Source organism: Engystomops pustulosus, chromosome 5 (genome assembly GCF_040894005.1).
Source record: "Engystomops pustulosus chromosome 5, aEngPut4.maternal, whole genome shotgun sequence".
NCBI classification, from domain to species: Eukaryota; Metazoa; Chordata; class Amphibia; order Anura; family Leptodactylidae; genus Engystomops; species Engystomops pustulosus.
This window is the reverse complement of record NC_092415.1, coordinates 200188169-200213385: the sequence shown is the minus strand read 5'-3', so window position 1 is coordinate 200213385 and position 25217 is coordinate 200188169.

Here is a 25217-nt window from a genome sequence, read left to right as displayed (position 1 = left end):
CCTGTGCAGAGAACGCGCCGCTGGATCGCGAATGGACCGGGTAAGTAAATGTGCCCCAATATTTTCACTTCTTGAACCAACCCGAAACTGGCCGCAAAGTATATAATCATGCTATAAAGTGCCCCCTTCCTGTAGCCCACCCATGCTGTATAGTGCCCCTATCTATAGTGCAACACACTATATGGTGCCCCGATTATACAGTGTGGGTGGGCTATAGGAAGGGGGCACTATACAGTGTGAGTGGGATAAAGGAAGGGGGCACTATACAGTGTGGGTGGGATAAAGGAAAGGGGCATTGAACAGTGTGGGTGGGATAAAGGATGGGGGCACTATACAGCATGGGCGGGCTATAGGAAGGGGGCATTGAACAGTGTGGGTGGGACCCATGCTGTAAAGTGCCGCCATCCTCTATCCCACCCATGCTGTATAGTGCCCCCTTCCTGTGCACCACCTACACTGTATAGTGCCCCCTACCTGTGCTCCACCTACACTGTATAGTGCCCCCTTCCTGTGCACCACCTACACTGTATAGTGCCCCCTACCTGTGCTCCACCTACACTGTATAGTGCCCCCTACCTGTGCTCCTCCTACACTGTATAGTGCCCCCTACCTGTGCTCCACCTACACTGTATAGTGCCCCCTACCTGTGCTCCTCCTACACTGTATAGTGCCCCCTTCCTGTGCTCTTCCTACACTGTATAGTGCCCCCTTCCTGTGCTCCACCTACACTGTATAGTGCCCCCTACCTGTGCTGCACCTACACTGTATAGTGCCCTCTACCTGTGCTCCACCTACACTGTATAGTGCCCCCTACCTGTGCTCCACCTACACTGTATAGTGCCCCCTTCCTGTGCACCACCTACACTGTATAGTGCCCCCTTCCTGTGCTCCTCCTACACTGTATAGTGCCCCCTTCCTGTGCTCCACCTACACAGTATAGTGCCCCCTTCCTGTGCTCCTCCTACACTGTATAGTGCCCCCTACCTATGCTCCACCTACACTGTATAGTGCCCCCTAACTGTGCTCCACCTACACTGTATAGTGCCCCTACCTGTGCTCCACCTACACTGTATAGTGCCCCCTACCTGTGCTCCACCTACACTGTATAGTGCCCCCTACCTGTGCTCCACCTACACTGTATAGTGCCCCCTACCTATGCTCCACCTACACTGTATAGTTCCCCCTACCTGTGCTCCACCTACACTGTATAGTGCCCCCTACCTGTGCTCCACCTACACTGTATAGTGCCCCCTTCCTGTGCTCCACCTACACTGTATAGTGCCCCCTTCCTGTGCTCCACCTACACTGTATAGTGCCCCCTACCTGTGCTCCACCTACACTGTATAGTGCCCCCTTCCTGTGCTCCACCTACACTGCATAGTGCCCCCTTCCTGTGCTCCACCTACACTGTATAGTGCCCCCTTCCTGTGCTCCACCTACACTGTATAGTGCCCCCTACCTGTGCTCCACCTACACTGTATAGTGCCCCCTACCTGTGCTCCACCTACACTGTATAGTGCCCCCTACCTGTGCTCCACCTACACTGTATAGTGCCCCCTTCCTGTGCTCCACCTACACTGCATAGTGCCCCCTTCCTGTGCTCCACCTACACTGTATAGTGCCCCCTTCCTGTGCTCCACCTACACTGTATAGTGCCCCCTACCTGTGCTCCACCTACACTGTATAGTGCCCCCTACCTGTGCTCCACCTACACTGTATAGTGCCCCCTTCCTGTGCTCCACCTACACTGTATAGTGCCCCCTTCCTGTGCTCCACCTACACTGTATAGTGCCCCCTACCTGTGCTCCACCTACACTGTATAGTGCCCCCTACCTGTGCTCCACCTACACTGTATAGTGCCCCCTTCCTGTGCTCCACCTACACTGTATAGTGCCCCCTTCCTGTGCTCCACCTACACTGTATAGTGCCCCCTACCTGTGCTCCACCTACACTGTATAGTGCCCCCTACCTGTGCTCCACCTACACTGTATAGTGCCCCCTACCTGTGCTCCACCTACACTGTATAGTGCCCCCTACCTGTGCTCCACCTACACTGTATAGTGCCCCCTACCTGTGCTCCACCTACACTGTATAGTGCCCCCTTCCTGTGCTCCACCTACACTGTATAGTGCCCCCTACCTGTGCTCCACCTACACTGTATAGTGCCCCCTTCCTGTGCTCCACCTACACTGTATAGTGCCCCCTTCCTGTGCTCCTCCTACACTGTATAGTGCCCCCTACCTGTGCTCCACCTACACTGTATAGTGCCCCCTTCCTGTGCTCCACCTACACTGTATAGTGCCCCCTTCCTGTGCTCCACCTACACTGTATAGTGCCCCCTTCCTGTGCTCCACCTACACTGTATAGTGCCCCCTACCTGTGCTCCACCTACACTGTATAGTGCCCCCTTCCTGTGCTCCACCTACACTGTATAGTGCCCCCTTCCTGTGCTCCACCTACACTGTATAGTGCCCCCTACCTGTGCTCCTCCTACACTGTATAGTGCCCCCTACCTGTGCTCCACCTACACTGTATAGTGCCCCCTTCCTGTGCTCCACCTACACTGTATAGTGCCCCCTTCCTGTGCTCCACCTACACTGTATAGTGCCCCCTTCCTGTGCTCCTCCTACACTGTATAGTGCCCCCTACCTGTGCTCCACCTACACTGTATAGTGCCCCCTTCCTGTGCTCCTCCTACACTGTATAGTGCCCCCTTCCTGTGCTCCACCTACACTGTATAGTGCCCCCTACCTGTGCTCCACCTACACTGTATAGTGCCCCCTTCCTGTGCTCCACCTACACTGTATAGTGCCCCCTACCTGTGCTCCACCTACACTGTATAGTGCCCCCTACCTGTGCTCCACCTACACTGTATAGTGCCCCCTTCCTGTGCTCCACCTACACTGTATAGTGCCCCCTACCTGTGCTCCACCTACACTGTATAGTGCCCCCTTCCTGTGCTCCACCTACACTGTATAGTGCCCCCTTCCTGTGCTCCTCCTACACTGTATAGTGCCCCCTACCTGTGCTCCACCTACACTGTATAGTGCCCCCTTTGATGTGTTTGGATTGAGCCGATAACCTGTCTTTGTGGGTTACCGAACCATTTCCAACAGTGAAGCGACACCTATTAAAATATTCACATTGCTGGAGCTGGGGAGGTGGTGAAAGACCCTTTTAAGTAGTTTTATAATTACAATTTTCCTGTTAGACATCCCCTTTAAGAAGAGGATTGATGTTTCCTAACTTAGTATCACCGCAGTCACTTACAGGATTTCCAGCAGACACTTTCATCTAACGTGTGCTAATAGTCTCTTAACTGTCTGTCATCTCAGCGCGGCCCGCGGACATCCAGGCTCCGCCACCGGCAAATGTTTTATTACTTCTAATAACACAGAAAACATAATAACATCAATAATAATATCAGATTTTATTACATTGATGCTCAATATTCCGGCAAGTAAGAGACGTGGAGGCTCAAAGAAAACTTCCGTTCTTATCTTAATAAAGATCATTTAGGTATTATCCATGGAGAGATGTGTAATCAGACCTTTGTGTATGTTGTTAGTAGCAGCAGGACTGTGATATATGGATTTATATTCCAGGATTGGAGCTTCTCCAAGCACATTGGGGGCATTGCCTCACACTGCTGTGCTCTGTGCTCTCTGCAGCCAGTGTTATGTATTGTCCCTGGTGAGATGTGAAATCATTTATTTCTATGTGTTGTTAGTTGCAGCAGGACTATGAAAGAATTGATTTATTTTCCAGGAATGTAACTTCTCCAAGTGCTCTGGGGGTGTGTCCTCACATTGCTGTGCTCTGTGCCCTCAGCATTGAACTGCTCAATAACCCCTACGCACTTTGTGACTTCCATATTATTTAACCAAAAGCCTGTAACATTCCCTCATGACGGAGAGGATTTTTAGGAAGCTCCATGCGCAGCTCCATACTGCTTATAGGTAACCTGTGTATCTACCTCTGCACCCCTGTGTCTGTGTATCTACCTCTGCACCCCTGTGTATCTACCTCTACACCCCTGTGTCTGTGTATCTACCTCTGCACCCCTGTGTCTGTGTATCTACCTCTGCACCCCTGTGTCTGTGTATCTATCTCTGCACCCCTGTGTCTGTGTATCTACCTCTGCACCCCTGTGTATCTACCTCTGCACCCCTGTGTCTGTGTATCTATCTCTGCACCCCTGTGTCTGTGTATCTACCTCTGCACCCCTGTGTATCTACCTCTGCACCCCTGTGTCTGTGTATCTACCTCTGCACCCCTGTGTCTGTGTATCTACCTCTGCACCCCTGTGTATCTACCTCTGCACCCCTGTGTCTGTGTATCTACCTCTGCACCCCTGTGTATCTACCTCTGCACCCCTGTGTCTGTGTATCTATCTCTGCACCCCTGTGTCTGTGTATCTACCTCTGCACCCCTGTGTATCTACCTCTGCACCCCTGTGTCTGTGTATCTATCTCTGCACCCCTGTGTCTGTGTATCTACCTCTGCACCCCTGTGTATCTACCTCTGCACCCCTGTGTCTGTGTATCTACCTCTGCACCCCTGTGTCTGTGTATCTACCTCTGCACCCCTGTGTCTGTGTATCTATCTCTGCACCCCTGTGTCTGTGTATCTACCTCGGCACCCCTGTGTCTGTGTATCTACCTCTGCACCCCTGTGTCTGTGTATCTACCTCTGCACCCCTGTGTCTGTGTACCTACCTCTGCACCCCTGTGTCTGTGTATCTACCTCTGCACCTCGGTGTCTGTGTATCTACCTCTGCATCCCTGTGTTCATGTATCTACCTCTGCACCCCTGTGTTCATGTATCTACCTCTGCACCCCTGTGTTCATGTATCTACCTCTGCACCCATGTGTTCATGTATCTACCTCTGCACCCCTGTGTCTGTGTATCTACCTCTGCACCTCTGTGTCTGTGTATCTACCTCTGCACCCCTGTGTCTGTGTATCTACCTCTGCACCCCTGTGTCTGTGTATCTACCTCTGCACCCCTGTGTCTGTGTATCTACCTCTGCACCCCTGTGTCTGTGTATCTACCTCTGCACCGCTGTGTCTGTGTATCTACCTCTGCACCCCTGTGTCTATGTATCTACCTCTGCACCGCTGTGTCTGTGTATCTACCTCTGCACCCCTGTGTCTGTGTATCTACCTCTGCACCGCTGTGTATCTACCTCTGCACCCCTGTGTCTGTGTATCTACCTCTGCACCGCTGTGTTCATGGTTGCAATGATCATTGCTTTCTGTTATTTCCCCAGTGGTGTCGCTGCCAGAAAACCTAACACCTGCTACCAGGGTTCCCTCTTGGTTTTTTGCCGATTTTTGAAGGATCCTTCTTGCAATAGAGAATTGTTCCCCAGCAGAGAATTGAAAAAAAACTACCCAAACTTAAACATCAAGAGTTTTGTAGATTTTGAATATATTTTGTGATTCTTTTATTCCTTATTCTTAGACCCAATAGTATTTGCTGTATTCAACCTTCGTTCTCCTCCTTGTGAAAGTATTGGACCCCTTGTGTCTCTCTGCCTTGAGACCCTCTAGACCAGGTAATTCTTGGGCTGATAGTATTTCGTTCATATAACCCTGACACCTCGCATCCATCTAATCCTTTCACTTGTTTGCCGACGCATCAGATTTTAATTTTCGGAGCGTCGGCTGAAATGTAAATTAAAAAAATACAACGTTACAACATGAGATGATGAGAAAATGAAAATGTGAAGGTGAGAAAATTATAACCAGATCTGAGAGATCCCTTCACGAAGCTGCCGCCCCATAACCGGATGAGCGTGACCGTCCTGCGTGCATACGAAATTACAGGATGAAATGAGAGGAGGAAATATTACGGAGGAGAAGATGAGGAGATGGTAACACTAGAAGACGTCTCATGAATGTGATGTGCGACGTTGTATCCCATGGGGCTTCCTGGGCACTTATTAGCATACGGCCTTCAGCTAGTCAATAAGGTTAAAATACTACATAAGTGTCAGGATTCGGAGCAGTGAACCCCCTGGACGGAGGGACGAAGGGTCGGAGCAAGAGGTCAGGGCTGGCATCGAAGGAGCAGAATCTGGAACAGGTCCAGGGTCACAATGGGAGGTCAACACTTGGGAAGGAAACAGTGTAGGAAGCTTTCTCATAGGCATGAAGCTCTAAGATCGGTAGGGAGTGCTGGGAGCCGCCGGTCTGCGAGTGCCGGCGTGCCCGCGCCCTAGGGAGCGATGAAGTGTGCGCTAGCCAGCCGGGACTGGAGCAGGAACATGGAGAGGTGAGTGAACTCGGAACGGGACGCTGCCACGTAGAGGGGCACGGGTGTGCCTGGGATCTGAGATGTGGATCACAGGGTCACCGTGACAATAAGTCCATCAGGTCCGACCTGTAATATTACACTGCTGATCCAGAGGAAGGCAATGAGGACACGTATATCCTATATGGAGACAAAGATTCCGTCCCAACTCCAGATCTTTCAATCAACATTTCACTTTTTGACAACCAACTCCCAGAACTTGCTGCAAGAACTAAAACATTGGGGCTTATTTACTAAGGGTCGCGGATCGCACTTCTGTCAGACTTTTCTGCGTTTTTCGAGTTTTGCACGGCTGTGACAGGTATTTAACAGTGGTCTGCGTCTGGATTGTTTCAAACGCCATCGGATTTTGGCGCAGCTGCGCTGCTTCCGTTTGACAGAAATCGGGGGGGGGGGCAGCCGACGGACTCAGCGCGGGATTTAACGTTCAAATTGCGTCGCAAGACTATGCACTTACATGCACCAGGAAGGAGAAGGTGAACTCCGGCGGACCTGAAGCGACATATGCAGGATATCGCCGGACAATGCACTTTGGGTAAACTCCACGGACAGGTAAGTAAATGAGCCCTATGATCTTTGGGATCTTGTTCATTATTTACGGGGTTTGTCCATAAAAGAAATCCCCTAGTGATGATCACTTTACAATGTTACTCAGTTTTATTGCTGTTTTAGCTCCTATCACTCAGTGATGGTCAGTGTAAGATTTCAGATACAAGGCAAAAACACAGTTCTTTTGTCAGCTCACCTCCCTGCGGTCCCACTGTATCAGTGCACGGAATATCAGAGTCGGAGTCCGCAGTAAAAGATATTGAAAACAGGGTCCAGCACTTGATTCATATCCATCCAGAGAAAAAAAATGTTTTCTTATTGAGTTAAAAACATTGAATTAATTTCCATCTAGATAAAAACATAGCTTGCAATTTTGGTTGTTCCTTAGTAGGATCTTCAGAAGGTAAATAAAAGTGTAGATAAACCTGTACCCTAATAATCTTAGCACATTGTCAGCACACAGCATCTCATAGGGATTATGAAGCGCTCACACTCTGGAATCTTACTGAAAAGAACTTGATTCAAAGTCTATGTTTAAGAATCGGAAAATTTGAAACATGTCAGTTTTTTTTTCTATTTTGTCATGACCAACAATATCAATCGAAGCTTTGTTTTTAACTAGATGCAAATAAATTCAATGTTTTTAAATCAATAAGACATTTTTTTTTCTCTGGATATGAATCAAGTGCTGGATCCTTTTTTCAGTAAGATTCCAGAGTGTGGGTGGGGACTCTCTGAGCAGACACTTCATGATCCCTCTAGTGCTATGAGATGCTGTGTGCTGACAATGTGCTTAGATTATTAGGGTACAGGGTTATCTACACTTTTATTTACCTTCTGAAGATCCTACTAAGGAACAACCAAAATTGCATTTACCAGAACTGATAGAGACAGGTTGGAATTATATCTGCCAAATGCTGTATTTTTAGAGAATGACGGAAGAACATGGAGAAATGAAGAATATGAAGGAAGGAAAGATGCATGGAAGGAAGGATAAGAAGGAAATATGGAAGTGTAAGAGAGAAGAAAAGGGAGGGAGGAAGGAAGGAAAGAAGAATAATAGAAGGAAAAGGAGGGACGAAGGAAGGGTAAGAGGAAAGAAAGGGAGGATATGTGGGAAGAAAAAGGAGGAAAGAAGGAGGGAATGAAGGAAGGATAAGAAGGAAGAAAAAAAAAGGGAAGAGGAAAGGAAGAATAGGCAAGAAGCAAAAGGAAAACTAAGAAGGAGGATAGAAGGAAGAAAGGAAAGGAGGAACATAGAAGGAGGAATGAAGGATAAGAGTGAAGAAACAAGAAGAAGGAGGGAAGAAGAGGGAATAAAAGGCATAGAGGAAGGATAAGTGGAAAGAAAAAGGAGAAATTAATAGGGTGGGGGGTAGTGGAGAAAGAGGGAAGCATGGGAGAAATGGGAGAGATGCTATGAAGGAAAGAAATAATTGTAGAATCTCGTTACCATTTATAATTCCTGAGTTTTGTTGATGTTGATGATTTTCTGATAAATTGTCTGATTCTAAGACCAACATTCCCTTTAAGCATAAAGCCAAAGGATATTAAATCGGCAAAGAAGCAGAAAACATTAGCTAAAGATCTGGTCATAACTAGTCCCTCTATGTTTGTGGAGGGAGTTATATGAAACTGCTTAAATTACAATTAAATTTGCAACTTTTCGGACCTAGAACTGTGAAATGCAGGAGACTCTTCTACCCTCCCCAATGCTGTGACTTTTTGGGCTACTTTTTTCAGTTTCCCTTCCCTCTATCTTTGTATAGCTGAAAAGAGGAAGGGTCACCACCACCTGACAATTATATCAGATACTGGGGTATAGCCAGTCCAGAGGTGCCACAAATGTATTATGTCAAACCCAGTGTCGGACTGGGTTTCCTTAGGCCCAAATCAATCTGGGGGCCCACATTTCATTGTCCCCCAAGAAATATACTCTAGCATCCTTCAAATTGTGGTGTTTTCTCATGGACCTCTGCGGTTCAGTATTGGGTTGAGCCTGGGCCCACCGGAGGATCCTCTGGTACTCCGGTGGGTTAGTCTAACACTTGTCACGCCTGAGCAATGGGTTGGGCTATTTTCAGGGAGGGTTTGAGGACAATCCCAGAAAACTGCTAGATGGTGCAAATTTAAGTTTCCGGCACATAGACAACCCAAAATAACACAAGTTATATTAAAGCTTACAGAATGCCTCTAAAAATGACTCTCCACCCAAAAAATACCCTCTGGCCTTTTCTTTATTCCCCTCTTGCATCTGGTGTCTCCTAAAATAACTGCTGTCTCCCTTAAGTCCAAGTTTATTAGGATATTAGACCCTCTTTAAAAAAAATGGTGGCCCCTGGGGCTGAACAGGGGGAGACCTTGTATGATTAGAGATGGATTTGCCTATACGGATTCCCACGCAACTGGATTAGGTTGGGGGAGACCGACAAAACGGTGGAATGTAGGTTCACCTGGTTCGGTGGTAAAAATAACAGAAAGTTTGGGCACCAAGATGAAGATCCTTCTCCTTGCCAATTCCTAAGTGACGCACTTTACGCCCCACCCCTTTGTTAATAAGCCACGCCCCTTTGCCAGAAATCCCATTTTACAGATTTTATTACCTCTATAACCAGAGGACTTGCTGATGGTTTCCAGGTAACAAATGACACCTTTCTACAGAACATAAAAATAGCTGACAAGTAATTACGACGCATTACAAATACATTTTCCATACAATGTGAAGTTTTGTTTCCAGTATCAGACGTCTTTCCATTATTCCTGACAGCCGCTTATGGCTTTTCTCAGAACAAAGTGTTTCATCGTGTCCGTAACAATTTTCCTACAAAGTAACTTTTACTTGCAGAAGTTTCCTCCGGAGTGGCAGATGTGACGTCGGCTTCGTCATAACCTCATTAGTCACGGATCAATGTCGCTGCGTGTAACCAGATCCGTGGGATTCCCCTGAAGACCTGTCAGCAAATCAAGGCCTTCCCTCAATGAGTTAAACCCACAAAAGCGTGAAAATCCACAGAATGAGGGTCCGTGAAGTGTGTCTGCGCAGATTTCTTTAAGTGACAGATTCCAGAGGTGGCTGCTCCTTGCGATGACACGATTGTCAAGTTTGTCATCGAAGTTGCCTTAAAGCAATGATCCATTTATCATCACAGAGATGTTCTGCGAGTGCAGAATTTATATGGGAATATTACAAATAGTGCTAGTATTCTAATGCAATCTACACATAAAGATTGGCTGCCTCCAGGGGGAGCTCTTTGCATACAGGCATATACAATTCTCAATAAGAATGATGAAAACCTAGAAATTCTGTGTTCCCAAATCCAATTGGAACAAACATCCCTATGAAGCTGTGTAGTCATAAACATGCTCTGACCCAACAATATGTCACCCTCAGGTTTATGGACCCCTTACCTGGAATGAACATAGTGGGGGTCATTTACTAAGGGTCCGATTCGCGTTTTCCCGACGTGTTACCCGAATATTTCCGATTTGCGCCTATTTTCCCTGTATTGCCCCGGGATTTTGGCGCACGCGATTGGATTGTGGCGCATCGGCGCTGACGTGCACGCGACGGAAATCGGGGGGGGCGTGGCCGAACGAAAACCCGACGGATTCGCGAAAAACCGCAGCATTTAAAAAAAAAAAAGTGCCGCGGAGCTTGCACTTACCTTCACTAGGAATAGGCCGGTGAACTTGAGTGCGTTCCGATGCTCTTCAGCGCAGCAGCGCCACCTGGTGGACGTCGGAGGAACTGCCTTAATGAATCCCGGCCGGACCTGAATCCAGCGCAGAGAATGCGCCGCTGGATCGCGAATGGACTGGGTAAGTAAATCATAAGCGCTGCTGACATAAGCGCTGCTGGCCGAAATGGGTCCTGAGAAAAATCTGAATAGAAGTGCTGAAGACTGAGAGACCTCCAGAATCAATGTTGGACCTAGGACTAGAACAGGGCAAGAACACTTTTATATTTGGTTACCCCTGCCCCACACCAGGGGACTTTCTGGGATAATACAGGGTTTCAATGTGCTCAGGGTCCCTGGTTTATAGTCAAACAACAATATCACACCATAATTGTTTTTGAGATTGTTGAGATTTGGAGTTTTCAAATTCCAATTATCATAAGAAGAATACAGAAGACACCACTATCCCCAAATCAAATAGAGAAGGGGCGGGGGACTGTAGGGGGATTTTATTTAATTTGAAAGGATGCAGAAGGAGGTGATTGGCCCCTCTTTTTTGGGCAGTAACTAAAGGAGGTGGGGGGCCGGCTTGCAGAGCCCGCCCCGTGGATTTAAAAGCATTGGGGGCACATGGGGGGGTCCTCTTTCCTTCTGCCTGGACCAAGCAGCGAGAAGTCAGGACCCTCCTATCAGCGTGCTCTTTTTGCCTACTTTCAAGATGGCATCTTTGGAGGCCCAGGTGCTGGAAAGAGTGGATTCTGAGGGGTCTGCATGGCTTGATGCCCTGCTTCAGAAACGCGCGGCTACATCAGCCCCTCTCCTGCAGCACGCCCCAGAAGACCACGCATCTGATATGCCGGCCACTGCCCATTCCATCCAGCCCACCCAGTGCTCCTCACCACAGATCATAGAAGAATCTCCGGCTGAAGATGAAGAAGTGATCCCCTGCAGTGTGCCAGCCCTTGGTGAAGAAGAGGAGCAGCTGGATGCCGAGCGTGGGAGGCCCGTGCGGAGAATCCGACCACTTGACCATCTCAGCCCGGGATCTCCTCCATCCAGCAGGCGGCACAGCCCGGCACAGAAGAAGAAGACTGCAACCCCGGCGCTGAGTCCAGCAACAAGGCCGAAGACCACAAGGGAACCGCGTGGGACGGATCCCGACACTTCCCCAGTTCACAGGGATTCCAGGCGTACATCCCCTAGGGACTGTCACGGCAGCTCCTTTACCCCTCACAGTCATAGGGGCGATACTGGCTCTGAGCTCTCCTCTGCAGGTCACAGCCGCAGAAGATGTCACCGTTACCGCTACGACCGATACCAGAGCTCCTCCTTGTCAGGTTCAAGCGGCCGCTATGCGGCGCGCTTTCACAGGCAGACTCATCATTCCCGGGATGCACATCGCTGGCATGGATCGTCTCGCTACCAGCCCAAGCGTTCCAGAAGAGCTTCTAGCCACCGATCTCCAAGAGCATCTATGAGCAGACCATCGCCTCCAGCCTCTCTCCAGTCCAACACCCACGACCAGAGATCTTCAGCAACGGCCTCACTGAAGACAACGGAAGGAGAACGAAGATCTTCACCTGCTGCCTCAGCCACTCACAGCCATCGATCACCGCAGCTCAACCCATCAGCGCAACCAGCGCAGACAACAGCATCCGGTGAGTTCAGTGGTCTTCCTTCGTGGTCGACCATTACCTCTCACAAAGACGCAGCAAACATGATCACTTCTGTCAAGTCCTTCCTAGCGCAGTTAGAGGGTAGCCAGGCTAACCTGGGGGGAGGAGACGCAGCTCAGGTTAGCGCCAATCCAGGGGGAGGGGATGCACCTCAGGTTAGTGCTAATCCAGGTTTAGGGATCACTTTTAAGGACACTATGTTCTGCGCAGTTTCCCCCTTAGGTACCTATGTACCGGAGGAGTTAAAAGAAAAAATTAGGAAGAGCGATGTGGACATATGGTCCCTGTTAAATGTCGATCATATCACGGTCGACAAAGAACGATCATTTGAAAAGGGGTCTCACATAAAGCTCAAAGCGTCAAGAACCCTAAATAATTGGCTCCAGGCGTTTTCAATCTAAGGTTACATCATAACGCAAAAATCCCCAGCCACTGCACCTGACCTGTTTGTGTATTTAGACACAATAATCAGCGCTTTTAACCGGTTCGCGACCACCCGCCGTGTATTCACGGCGGCGGTCGCGTCGCGCTGCATGGGGAGGGCTCACGGGCTGAGCCCTCTCCATAGCCGGTAAGTCTTTGCTGCATATTGCAGCAAAGGCTTACCGGTAACATCCGCGATCGGTGCTAGCACCGATCGCGGGTGTTTTCACAGCATGGGCTGCCGGCAAAGCTGCCGGCAGCCTCAAACAGATAGCGGCGCATGGGTCTCCGTCTCCATGGTAGCCTCGGGTCTTCCGAAGACCCGAGGCTATTTCGTTTTAACCCCTTCATTACAATGTGCTGATAGCACATTGTAATGAATGAGGAAGAAAATCCCCATATACTGCCATACTGTAGTATGGCAGTATATGATAGGATCGATCAGACAACCTAGGGTTAAAGTACCCTAGGGAGTCTGAAAAATAGTATAAATAAAAATAAAAAAAAGTTAAAAAAAAAAAAATTATAATAAAAAAACCTAAAATTTCAAATCACCCCCCTTTCCCTAGAACTGACATAAATATAAATAAACAGTAAAAATCATAAACACATCAGGTATCGACGCGTCCGAAAATGCCCGATCTATCAAAATATGATAACGGTTTTTCAATGCGTTTGACCCCGTAACGGAAAATAGCGCCCAAAGTCGAAAATGGCACTTTTTTGCCATTTTGAAAAATCTAAAAAAATCTATAAAAAGTGATCAAAAGGTCGTACAGTCCTAAAAATGATATCATTGAACATATTATCAAATTTCGCAAAAAATGACACCACCCACAGCTCCGTACACCATAGTATAAAAAAGTTATTAGCGCCAGAAGTTGGCAAAATAAAAAAATTTATTTTTGTACAGGAGGTTTTAATTTTTGTAAATGTATGAAAACATTATAAAACCTATACAAATTTGGTATCCCCTTAATCTTACCGACCCAAAGAATAAAGTAGACATGTCATTTGGGGCGCTTAATGAAAGACGTAATATCCAAGCCCACAAGAAAATGGCGCAAATGCGTTTTTTCACCATTTTCATTGCATTTGGAATTTTTTTCCCGCTTCCGAGTACATGGCATTGAATATTTAATACCATTACTATGAAGTGCAATTTGTTACGCAGAAAACAAGCCGTCACACAGCTCTTTACGTGTAAAAATAAAAAAGTTATAGATTTTTGAAGGTGGGGAGTGAAAAATGGACATGAAAAAACAGGAAAGGGCCCGGTCCTTAACCGGTTAAACTTCATGGTGGATCGGCCTGGTGGCGCTACGATGAAGAATTTCGTCGTAGCCTCCCACTCAACCCTAGCATAGGATGGGCTTCCAGGGCCACTGACATATGGCTTCAGCTCATATTAGAGCAGCGTACGCAACGCCCCTTTCTCGGGCTCTCCGCAGGGTCATCGCAACAGCTTGCCCCTGCGTCACAAAATGCTGGCTCTACAATGAGGGCCACTGCAGATACTACTCCTCGTGCAAATTTAGGCACTAATGTTCTATCTGTGGGGGCAATCATTCAGCCATGCGTTGCTTCAGACGTAACAGAGGTAATACCACCCCCTCCCAACCCGAGAACGCCGGTGAACGCCCTTCTGCTAGGCCCCTGGCTAAAGCTTTACCCAAAGAGACAGGAAGCAAAGCTTCTTGAGGATGGTTTTCTCCATGGGTTTTACATCCCCCATCAGCCTTCTTCAGCGGTCTTCAAATGCAGCAATTTAATTTCAGTTTGTGAAAATCCCAAGTTAGCATTGGAAAAAGTTCACAAGGAAGTTAATTTAGGCAGGATGTCAGGCCCATTTTCAGAACCCCCATATCACAATTTACGTATTTCACCCGTTGGCCTAGTACCCAAAAAGGAGCACGGCAAATTTAGACTGATCCATCACCTTTCATTTCCCAAGGGATCATCAGTTAACAACGCTATATCAAAGGAGGATGCAGCGGTTTTGTATGTTTCCTTTGATGGGGCGGTTAGCTTGGTTAGAAAGGCCGGCCCAGGAGCCTTACTGGGAAAATCGGATATCGAGTCCGCATTTAGATTGCTCCCAGTACACCCCGATTGTTTCCATCTGCTGGGCTGCTGCCTAGAAGGAAAATTCTATTACGATATGTGCCTCCCCATGGGCTGCTCCATTTCGTGCTATTATTTTGAACTTTTTAGCACGTTTTTGGAATGGCTCCTGGGATACGAAACAGGAATCTACTCCACAACGCACTACCTGGATGATTTTTTGTTTGTTGGTCAACGGGACTCCAACACTTGCTCTCTTCTACTCGAGACTTTTACATCCCTGACCAAGTTTATTGGTGTCCCCATGTCACCTGACAAAACAGTCGGTCCAGTAACCACTTTGTCTTTCTTGGGTATTGAATTAAATACTTTGGAAATGACGTTCAAATTACCTGAGGAGAAAGTATCCCGTCTCCGTCTGGAAATTGAATCAATGGTATGTAAAAATAAAGCAACCCTGCACCAGTTCCAGGTCCTCCTGGGCCTGCTGAACTTTACTTGCAAAGTCATAGCCATGGACCGCGCCTTCTCCCGGAGGCTGTCCCTAGCTACAAAAGGCACCCAGAACCCTAATCATTTTATTAGAGTTAACAACCCCCTGAAGGAGGACCTCTCAGTTTGGCAGGTGCTCCTCCAGGATTTTAACTGTTTTGGCATCCTTCAAGAGATCGAGGTCGATAGCCCTTCACTAAGCCTTTTTGTCTCTTCTTGCCCCTCCCACGGTTTTGCTGCCATCTATGGTAAAAAATGGTGCAGGGGTTCTTGGCCCACAGAATGGTTACAATTAGGAGGTACTAATAACTTAACTCTCCTGCAGCTTTTCCCGGTATTGGTAGCCTTAGAACTTTGAGCCCCTCTCTTGGCAAACAATCGGATACGTCTGTGGTCTGATAATAAGGCGGTAGTGCCCTTAACAGCCTTTCCTCACCCTCTTATCCGGTGCTTGCGTTGCTCCGTCACTTAGTCCTTAGATGCCTACAAACGAATATTTGGCTCAGAGCAAGGCATGTCTCTGATGCGGCGAACGACATGGCTAATGCCCTGTCTTGTTCCCAATTTCAGTTATTCAGGGAGCTCCACGGGTCACCAGACGAGGTAGGGACGGATTGCCCGCAGCACTTATGGAAGCTGGTCGGGAACAGCTTGTGCAACTGATGAGGAAGTCATTATCCGAAGCAATGTGGCAAAAATATTCAGCAGCTTGGAACCAGTGGTTAATCGTCTCTGGTGGTACCATACCCATGGAGAAATACCTCCTCCTCAATTACACTCTTGATTGGCTAGCTTCTTTAAAAAATCAAGGCGCTTCGTTTTACAAGGCAAAAGTTAGTTTAGCGGGTTTAGCTTTCATGTTAAATTTGCATGACTGCCCAGATATTACAAAATCATTCCAATTGTTAAAAGGGTGGAAACGGATGGGGCTAACACAAGATTCCCGTAGACCGGTATCCCTTCCCCTGCTAAAACGAATCATCGGGGCTTTAGATGAGGTTTGCAGCTCATCCTTTGAGGCTTCCTTATTCAAACCGGCTTTCCCCATATCCTTTTTTGGGGCCCTTCGTATCGGCGAGTTAGTCCCTTTTAGCAGCACTAAACAGGGTGGGTTACTTCAGTCGGACGTTATTCCCTCCCCATCCTCCGTTAAAATACGCATTCGCTACTCCAAAACAGACATATTTGGCAGAGGCACTTGGTTGTCCATCTTGCCTTTGGGTTCTGACCCCTGCCCCGTTTTCCATGTATGGAATTTCGCGCAGCTTCGCCAAGCGGGTTCCAATAATTTCCTAGTACACAAATCGGGTGCCCCTCTTACGCGTTTTCAATTTTATTCTGTTTTTAAAAAACTCTCATCCTTTTAGGCCTGAACCCAAAAGAATTCGGAACCCACTCATTCCGCATTGGTGCAGCGACTACCGCCCACTCTTGTGGAATGAGTGCCGATGCCATAAAATCACTCGGCCGTTGGAAATCCGATTGCTTTAAATCCTACATTCGGCCAGACCTCAACCCCTTGTTTTAATTAGCCTTCCTCTTTTCAGGTGCTGTCAGACATGTTTGGATAGTGGGCCACTCATATATTCATTGGGCGGAGCGGAGAGCTGCGGTGCGGCCATACGGACGGAACTTAGGCCTATCTAATGCAAAGGTGCACTGGCGCGGCACTTGCGGCATGATATGGTCCCAGGTCCTGGCAGAGGTAGCAGAGATCAGTAGAAACTGTCAGGAACAGGCGGTCGTCATTTTGCATGCAGGAGGTAATGACCTCGGCCGGGTAAAAGTAGGGGCATTGATCTCCCTTATGAAGCAGGACCTCTCTCGCTTCCCTTCGCTATTTAGGTCAATGTCTTTGGCATGGTCTGAGGTTATACCCCGATGCCACTGGAGAGGAGCCAGGGATCATGAAGCAATTGAAAGGGCCAGGAAAATCCTAAATATTAGGATTTCAAAACATGTAGCTTCGCTAGGAGGAGTGTCTTTTCGGGATAAAGACTTGTAAGGGGACAACCGGCATCTGTTGATTGGGGATGCAGTTCACCTGAATGCTATCGGTATGGATATTTTTTTGTTGGGCCTTCAGGAGTTGGCGGAGAAAGCTATGGCGTTGGCATGTGTGGGGGGTCGCAGCCGGCGTTAATACATTTTTCAAAGCGGCTGCTCCTGTGGCGGAGTTTCACATGCCCGTAGGCAAAAGGAAGGCCCCCACATGACGTCAGCCATCCTGCAGCCGACATTTCGGGCGAAGGTTTTTTTCTACGAAGAATAGTTTTTTCTTGTTTTCAACTGTTTTGCACTTTAAATGTTTTGTTATTTATTAACTAAGGTTTTTTTCCAAAAAATAAATGCTGTGGCCTACCCACATACCCACAACAATTTAATGGTCCCTGTCGTTCAATATCGATTTATTTTGGGACATGGCAAATCCCCGGGTCAAGAGCCTCGGTTTTTATGGTGCTGGTCTACAGGTCCCTACAGTCCCTGTTGCTTGTATGACCAATAGGATGTTAATTCCACAACTAATGTCTACAACCTCTAGGTCAACGTAGGACCACTTCCGTCCTGCATTCCTCACCAAAAGATATCCTCATGAAGGCCAAGGTTTTTAACCACCCAACCTGACGTGGTCAGCAGCTAGACCACCGGAGACCACTATCTTGGATCATCAGGTGTTTACAAGATCTGTCCAGCAACATCTTGTCAACCATGGATCAGATGCCTACATGTCCATCACCCATATCCCCATCTTTCAATACAATGTCCAAAGAGGGGAGAATTCCATAAGTCCCAAACCAAATCCGATCCTGCACTAGGCTAATAGCACCTGCCACCCATGTCCCCAAGTGCCAAAGGATATTGTGTCCTCCTCAAAAGAGTCTTCATGGTGTAGAAACCACAACAAAAACATTTGAAAGATCTTGGAGGCTGAAATGTTTTCAGATTGTTTGACACCAAAATTTGTAATGCACCCAGAAGACTCATCTGAGGAGGATGGAGAAGATGGATAGTTTCATCTTGATAACCTAGGAGATCCAACACATTGGGGCAGATTTACTTACCTGGTCCATTCGCGATCCAGCGGCACGTTCTCTGCGCTGGATTCGGGTCCGGCCGGAATTTATTAAGATAGTTCCTCCGCCGACCACCAGGTGGCGCTGCTGCGCTGAAGAGCATCGGAACGCACTGGAGTTCACCGAGCCGGGCTGAGTGAAGGTAAGTGCAATTTTCGCGACACATATTTTTTTTTTTATGCTGCGTTTTTTCCGAATCCGTCGGGTTTTCGTTCGGCCACGCCCCCCGATTTCCATTGCATGCATGCCAGCGCCGATGCGCCACAATCCGATCGCGTGCGCCAAAATCCCGGGGCAATTCAGGGGAAATCGGCGCAAATTGGAAATATTCGGGTAACACGTCGGGAAAACGCGAATCGGGCCCTTAGTAAATGACCCCCATTGTTTCTGGTTGCCAGAAGTTAGGATTTAGAAGAACAGCTCCTTTCTTTGTGGAGTGGCCAGGGTGGAAAAGATGGTGAGCTGCAGTAACACAACTCGGCCACTACATAGAGAACAGAGCTGTTCTCCTAACTCCATTCCCTATGTTATTTCACAAATCGAATATAGAATCAGCTGATCAAGGGCGGTGCCCAGGGAACAACCTTCAACCAAAAGTTGGATTCCCAGTGTCCGACCTAAAAACAATCTAAAATGAATGACCCGTCCTATGAATAAGTCATCAGTATATAGAAGCCAGAAAACCCCTTTATATAAGAAGACAAAGGCTTAAGATTAAAAAACTTTAAGGAAGTATATGATACATGACATCAATACCCCGATACTTTCCATAGGATCTCCCAGAGGGGGCGCTGCAGCGGTGGGAGGTAAAGGGGTGTGGATCGTTAATGGAAATAACTCAACGTCCTTGTCAATACTTGAGAATCTTTTGGTCGTGGATCCCATCTATGACAGGTCATTACTCAGGTGTATGACAGGCCGGAGCCGATATTGATAATTATGCCCCGGTGCATTATGGGTATCACTGGAGGAATCAGTATTCTCTGAGCGCGGTGTCCTTGACAAGTCCAGAGAAATTATCATTGTAGGAGATTGGAAATGAAGACGTCGCCTCCGTATGATTGACTTGTCTGAAATCGGGAGCCATTACCCATCATAGCAATCATGTGCTGTGCCACGACTTACTCCGCATAAACAGATGTCCCCCGAGCGGCGCCAATGACTGTCATCTTCCCGTATTACTCAGACCGTAATCACTGCTTCCACTGGAACGTAATAGGATGTTTTATGCCATGTTATACCCGGGTACTCAGCGGCTACATTTATTTTATATAAGATCTGGAGGAAGAATAAAGCAAATGTAGTAACCTGTGCCAGGGCAGTGCCAGCCACACTGAACTCATACCTCAACAATGATGATGCCAAAGCAAAAAGTACACCCAGGTATAGCTACTGAACCACGTACACTTCTCTGGTGCCCTCAGTGTGCCACAGGGTACTTGTCATAGTGCCCTCAGTGCCAGCTACAATGCCATCCATGCCATGCACTGTGCTATCAGTACTAGACATAGTGCCCTCAGTGCCAGCTACAATGCCATCCATGCCATGCACTGTGCTATCAGTACTAGACATAGTGTCCTCAGTACCAGCTACAATGCCATCCATGCCATGCACTGTGCTATCAGTACTAGACATAGTGTCCTCAGTACCAGCTACAATGCCATCCATGCCATGCACTGTGCTATCAGTACTAGACATAGTGTCCTCAGTACCAGCTACAATGCCATCCATGCCATGCACTGTGCTATCAGTACTAGACATAGTGCCATCAGTACCAGCTACAATGCCATCCATGCCATGCACTGTGCCATCACTACTAGACATTGTGCACTCAGTGCCAGCTACAATGCCATCCATGCCATGCACTGTGCTATCACTACTAGACATAGTGCCCTCAGTACCAGTCACTCTGCCCTAAGGACCAGTCAAAGTGTTTTCTGTACCCACCAAAGTGCCCTCAGTACCAGCCATTCATCGTGATCTTGCTACCAGCTACACTGCCCTCAGTGCCACCAGTAGTGATCTCAGTACCAGCCTCAGCTCCCTCAGTACTAGTAATAGTGCCTCAAGTACCAACCACATTGGCCTTAGTACTCATCATGGTGCCATCAGTACCTCCTATAGTGCTCTCAGCACTGGCCGTTATGTTTTCAATGTTGGCAAAAGTGCCCTCAATACCGGATACAGTACCATCAGTACAGATCACAGTGCATTTCATACAGGCCATGCTGCCATCAGTACCAGCCCTGGTATTCTCAGTACTGGCTATAGTACCAGTCATTATGCCCTATGGACTAGGCATAGTGCCCTCAGTGCTGGTATTAGTGCCCTCAGTACTGGTGTTAGTGCCCTCAGTGCTGGTATCAGTGCCCTCTGTACTGGTGTTAGTGCCCTCAGTGCTGGTATCAGTGCCCTCAGTGCTGGTATCAGTGCCCTCAATACCGGATACAGTACCATCGGTACAGATCACAGTGCATTTCATACAGGCCATGCTGCCATCAGAACCAGCCCTGGTACACTCAGTGCTAGCTATAGTACCAGTCATTATGCCCTATGGAATAGGCATAGTGCCCTCAGTACTGGTATTAGTGCCCTCAGTGCTGGTATCAGTGCCCTCAGTACTGGTGTTAGTGCCCTCAGTGCTGGTATTAGTGTCCTCAGTGCTGGTGTTAGTGCCCTCAGTGCTGGTATTAGTGACCTCAGTGCTGGTATTAGTGCCCTTAGTGCTGGTATTAGTGCCCTCAGTGCTGGTATTAGTGTCCTTAGTGCTGGTATTAGTGCCCTCAGTGCTGGTATTAGTGCCCTCAGTTCTGGTATTAGTGTCCTCAGTGCTGGTGTTAGTGCCCTCAGTGCTGGTATTAGTGCCCTCAGTGCTGGTATTAGTGCCCTTAGTGCTGGTATTAGTGCCCTCAGTGCTGGTATTAGTGCCCTCAGTGCTGGTGTTAGTGCCCTCAGTACTGGTGTTAGTGCCCTCAGTACTGTTATTAGTGCCCTTTGTACTGGTGTTAGTGCCCTCAGTGCTGGTCTTAGTGCCCTCAGTGCTGGTATCAGTGCCCTCTGTACTGGTGTTAGTGCCCTCAGTGCTGGTGTTAGTGCCCTCAGTGCTGGTATTAGTGCCCTCTGTACTGGTGTTAGTGCCCTCAGTACTGGTGTTAGTGCCCTCAGTGCTGGTATTAGTGCCCCCAGTGCTGGTATTAGTGCCCTCTGTACTGGTGTTAGTGCCCTCAGTGCTGGTCTTAGTGCCCTCAGTGCTGGTATTAGTGCCCTCAGTGCTGGTGTTAGTGCCCTCAGTACTGGTATTAGTGCCCTCAGTACTGGTATAAGTGTCCTCAGTGCTGGTGTTAGTGCCCTCAGTGCTGGTATTAGTGCCCTCAGTGCTGGTATTAGTGCCCTTAGTGCTGGTATTAGTGCCCTCAGTGCTGGTGTTAGTGCCCTCAGTACTGGTGTTAGTGCCCTCAGTACTGTTATTAGTGCCCTCTGTACTGGTGTTAGTGCCCTCAGTGCTGGTCTTAGTGCCCACAGTGCTGGTATCAGTGCCCTCTGTACTGGTGTTAGTGCCCTCAGTGCTGGTGTTAGTGCCCTCTGTACTGGTGTTAGTGCCCTTAGTGCTGGTATTAGTGCCCTCAGTGCTGGTGTTAGTGCCCTCAGTACTGGTATTAGTGCCCTCAGTACTGGTGTTAGTGCCCTCAGTGCTGGTATTAGTGCCCTCAGTGCTGGTATCAGTGCCCTCAGTACTGGTGTTAGTGCCCTCAGTGCTGGTATCAGTGCCCTCTGTACTGGTGTTAGTGCCCTCAGTGCTGGTATCAGTGCCCTCAGTGCTGGTATCAGTGCCCTCAGTGCTGGTCTTAGTGCCCTCAATGCTGGTATTAGTGCCCTCAGTACTGGTGTTAGTGCCCTCAGTGCTGGTCTTAGTGCCCTCAGTGCTGGTATTAGTGCCCTCAGTACTGATGTTAGTGCCCTCAGTGCCGGTATTAGTGCCCTCAGTGCTGGTATTAGTGCCCTCAGTGCTGGTATCAGTGCCCTCAATACTGGTATTAGTGCCCTCAGTACTGGTGGTAGTGCCCTCAGTGCTGGTATTAGTGCCCTCAGTGCTGGTATTAGTGCCCTCAGTACTGGTGTTAGTGCCCTCAGTGCTGGTATTAGTGCCCTCAGTACTGGTGTTAGTGCCCTCAGTGCTGGTATTAGTGCCCTCAGTGCTGGTATCAGTGCCCTCAGTACTGGTGTTAGTACCCTCAGTGTTGGTATCAGTGCCCTCTGTACTGGTGTTAGTGCCCTCAGTGCTGGTATCAGTGCCCTCAGTGCTGGTATCAGTGCCCTCTGTACTGGTGTTAGTGCCCTCAGTGCTGGTATCAGTGCCCTCAGTGCTGGTATCAGTGCCCTCAGTGCTGGTATCAGTGCCCTCAGTACTGGTGTTAGTGCCCTCAGTGCTGGTCTTAGTGCCCTCAGTACTGGTGTTAGTGCCCTCAGTGCTGGTATCAGTGCCCTCTGTACTGGTGTTAGTGCCCTCAGTGCTGGTATCAGTGCCCTCTGTACTGGTGTTAGTGCCCTCAGTGCTGGTATCAGTGCCCTCAGTGCTGGTATCAGTGCCCTCAGTGCTGGTATCAGTGCCCTCAGTACTGGTGTTAGTGCCCTCAGTGCTGGTCTTAGTGCCCTCAGTGCTGGAATTAGTGCCCTCAGTGCTGGTATTAGTGCCCTCATTACTGGTATTAGTGTCCTCAGTGCTGGTATTAGTGTCCTCAGTGCTGGTGTTAGTGCCCTCAGTGCTGGTATTAGTGCCCTCAGTGCTGGTATTAGTGCCCTTAGTGCTGGTATTAGTGCCCTCAGTGCTGGTATTAGTGCCCTTAGTGCTGGTATTAGTGCCCTCAGTGCTGGTATTAGTGCCCTCAGTTCTGGTATTAGTGTCCTCAGTGCTGGTGTTAGTGCCCTCAGTGCTGGTATTAGTGCCCTCAGTGCTGGTATTAGTGCCCTTAGTGCTGGTATTAGTGCCCTCAGTGCTGGTATTAGTGCCCTCAGTGCTGGTGTTAGTGCCCTCAGTACTGGTGTTAGTGCCATCAGTACTGTTATTAGTGCCCTTTGTACTGGTGTTAGTGCCCTCAGTGCTGGTCTTAGTGCCCTCAGTGCTGGTATCAGTGCCCTCTGTACTGGTGTTAGTGCCCTCAGTGCTGGTGTTAGTGCCCTCAGTGCTGGTATTAGTGCCCTCTGTACTGGTGTTAGTGCCCTCAGTACTGGTGTTAGTGCCCTCAGTGCTGGTATTAGTGCCCTCAGTGCTGGTATTAGTGCCCTCTGTACTGGTGTTAGTGCCCTCAGTGCTGGTCTTAGTGCCCTCAGTGCTGGTATTAGTGCCCTCAGTGCTGGTGTTAGTGCCCTCAGTACTGGTATTAGTGCCCTCAGTACTGGTATAAGTGTCCTCAGTGCTGGTGTTAGTGCCCTCAGTGCTGGTATTAGTGCCCTCAGTGCTGGTATTAGTGCCCTTAGTGCTGGTATTAGTGCCCTCAGTGCTGGTGTTAGTGCCCTCAGTACTGGTGTTAGTGCCCTCAGTACTGTTATTAGTGCCCTCTGTACTGGTGTTAGTGCCCTCAGTGCTGGTCTTAGTGCCCTCAGTGCTGGTATCAGTGCCCTCTGTACTGGTGTTAGTGCCCTCAGTGCTGGTGTTAGTGCCCTCTGTACTGGTGTTAGTGCCCTTAGTGCTGGTATTAGTGCCCTCAGTGCTGGTGTTAGTGCCCTCAGTACTGGTATTAGTGCCCTCAGTACTGGTGTTAGTGCCCTCAGTGCTGGTATTAGTGCCCTCAGTGCTGGTATCAGTGCCCTCAGTACTGGTGTTAGTGCCCTCAGTGCTGGTATCAGTGCCCTCAGTACTGGTGTTAGTGCCCTCAGTGCTGGTATCAGTGCCCTCAGTGCTGGTATCAGTGCCCTCAGTGCTGGTCTTAGTGCCCTCAGTGCTGGTATTAGTGCCCTCAGTGCTGGTATTAGTGACCTCAGTGCTGGTATTAGTGACCTCAGTGCTGGTATTAGTGCCCTCAGTACTGGTATTAGTGCCCTCAGTGCTGGTGTTAGTGCCCTCAGTGCTGGTATTAGTGCCCTCAGTGCTGGTATTAGTGCTCTCAGTACTGGTATTAGTGCCCTCAGTGCTGGTATTAGTGCCCTCAGTGCTGGTATTAGTGCCCTTAGTGCTGGTATTAGTGCCCTCAGTGCTGGTGTTAGTGCCCTCAGTACTGGTGTTAGTGCCCTCAGTACTGTTATTAGTGCCCTCTGTACTGGTGTTAGTGCCCTCAGTGCTGGTCTTAGTGCCCTCAGTGCTGGTATCAGTGCCCTCTGTACTGGTGTTAATGCCCTCAGTGCTGGTGTTAGTGCCCTCTGTACTGGTGTTAGTGCCCTTAGTGCTGGTATTAGTGCCCTCAGTGCTGGTGTTAGTGCCCTCAGTACTGGTATTAGTGCCCTCAGTACTGGTGTTAGTGCCCTCAGTGCTGGTATTAGTGCCCTCAGTGCTGGTATCAGTGCCCTCAGTACTGGTGTTAGTGCCCTCAGTGCTGGTATCAGTGCCCTCTGTACTGGTGTTAGTGCCCTCAGTGCTGGTATCAGTGCCCTCAGTGCTGGTATTAGTGCCCTCAGTGCTGGTCTTAGTGCCCTCAGTGCTGGTGTTAGTGCCCTCTGTACTGGTGTTAGTGCCCTTAGTGCTGGTATTAGTGCCCTCAGTGCTGGTGTTAGTGCCCTCAGTACTGGTATTAGTGCCCTCAGTACTGGTGTTAGTGCCCTCAGTGCTGGTATTAGTGCCCTCAGTACTGGTGTTAGTGCCCTCAGTGCTGGTCTTAGTGCCCTCAGTGCTGGTATTAGTGCCCTCAGTACTGATGTTAGTGCCCTCAGTGCCGGTATTAGTGCCCTCAGTGCTGGTATTAGTGCCCTCAGTGCTGGTATCAGTGCCCTCAATACTGGTATTAGTGCCCTCA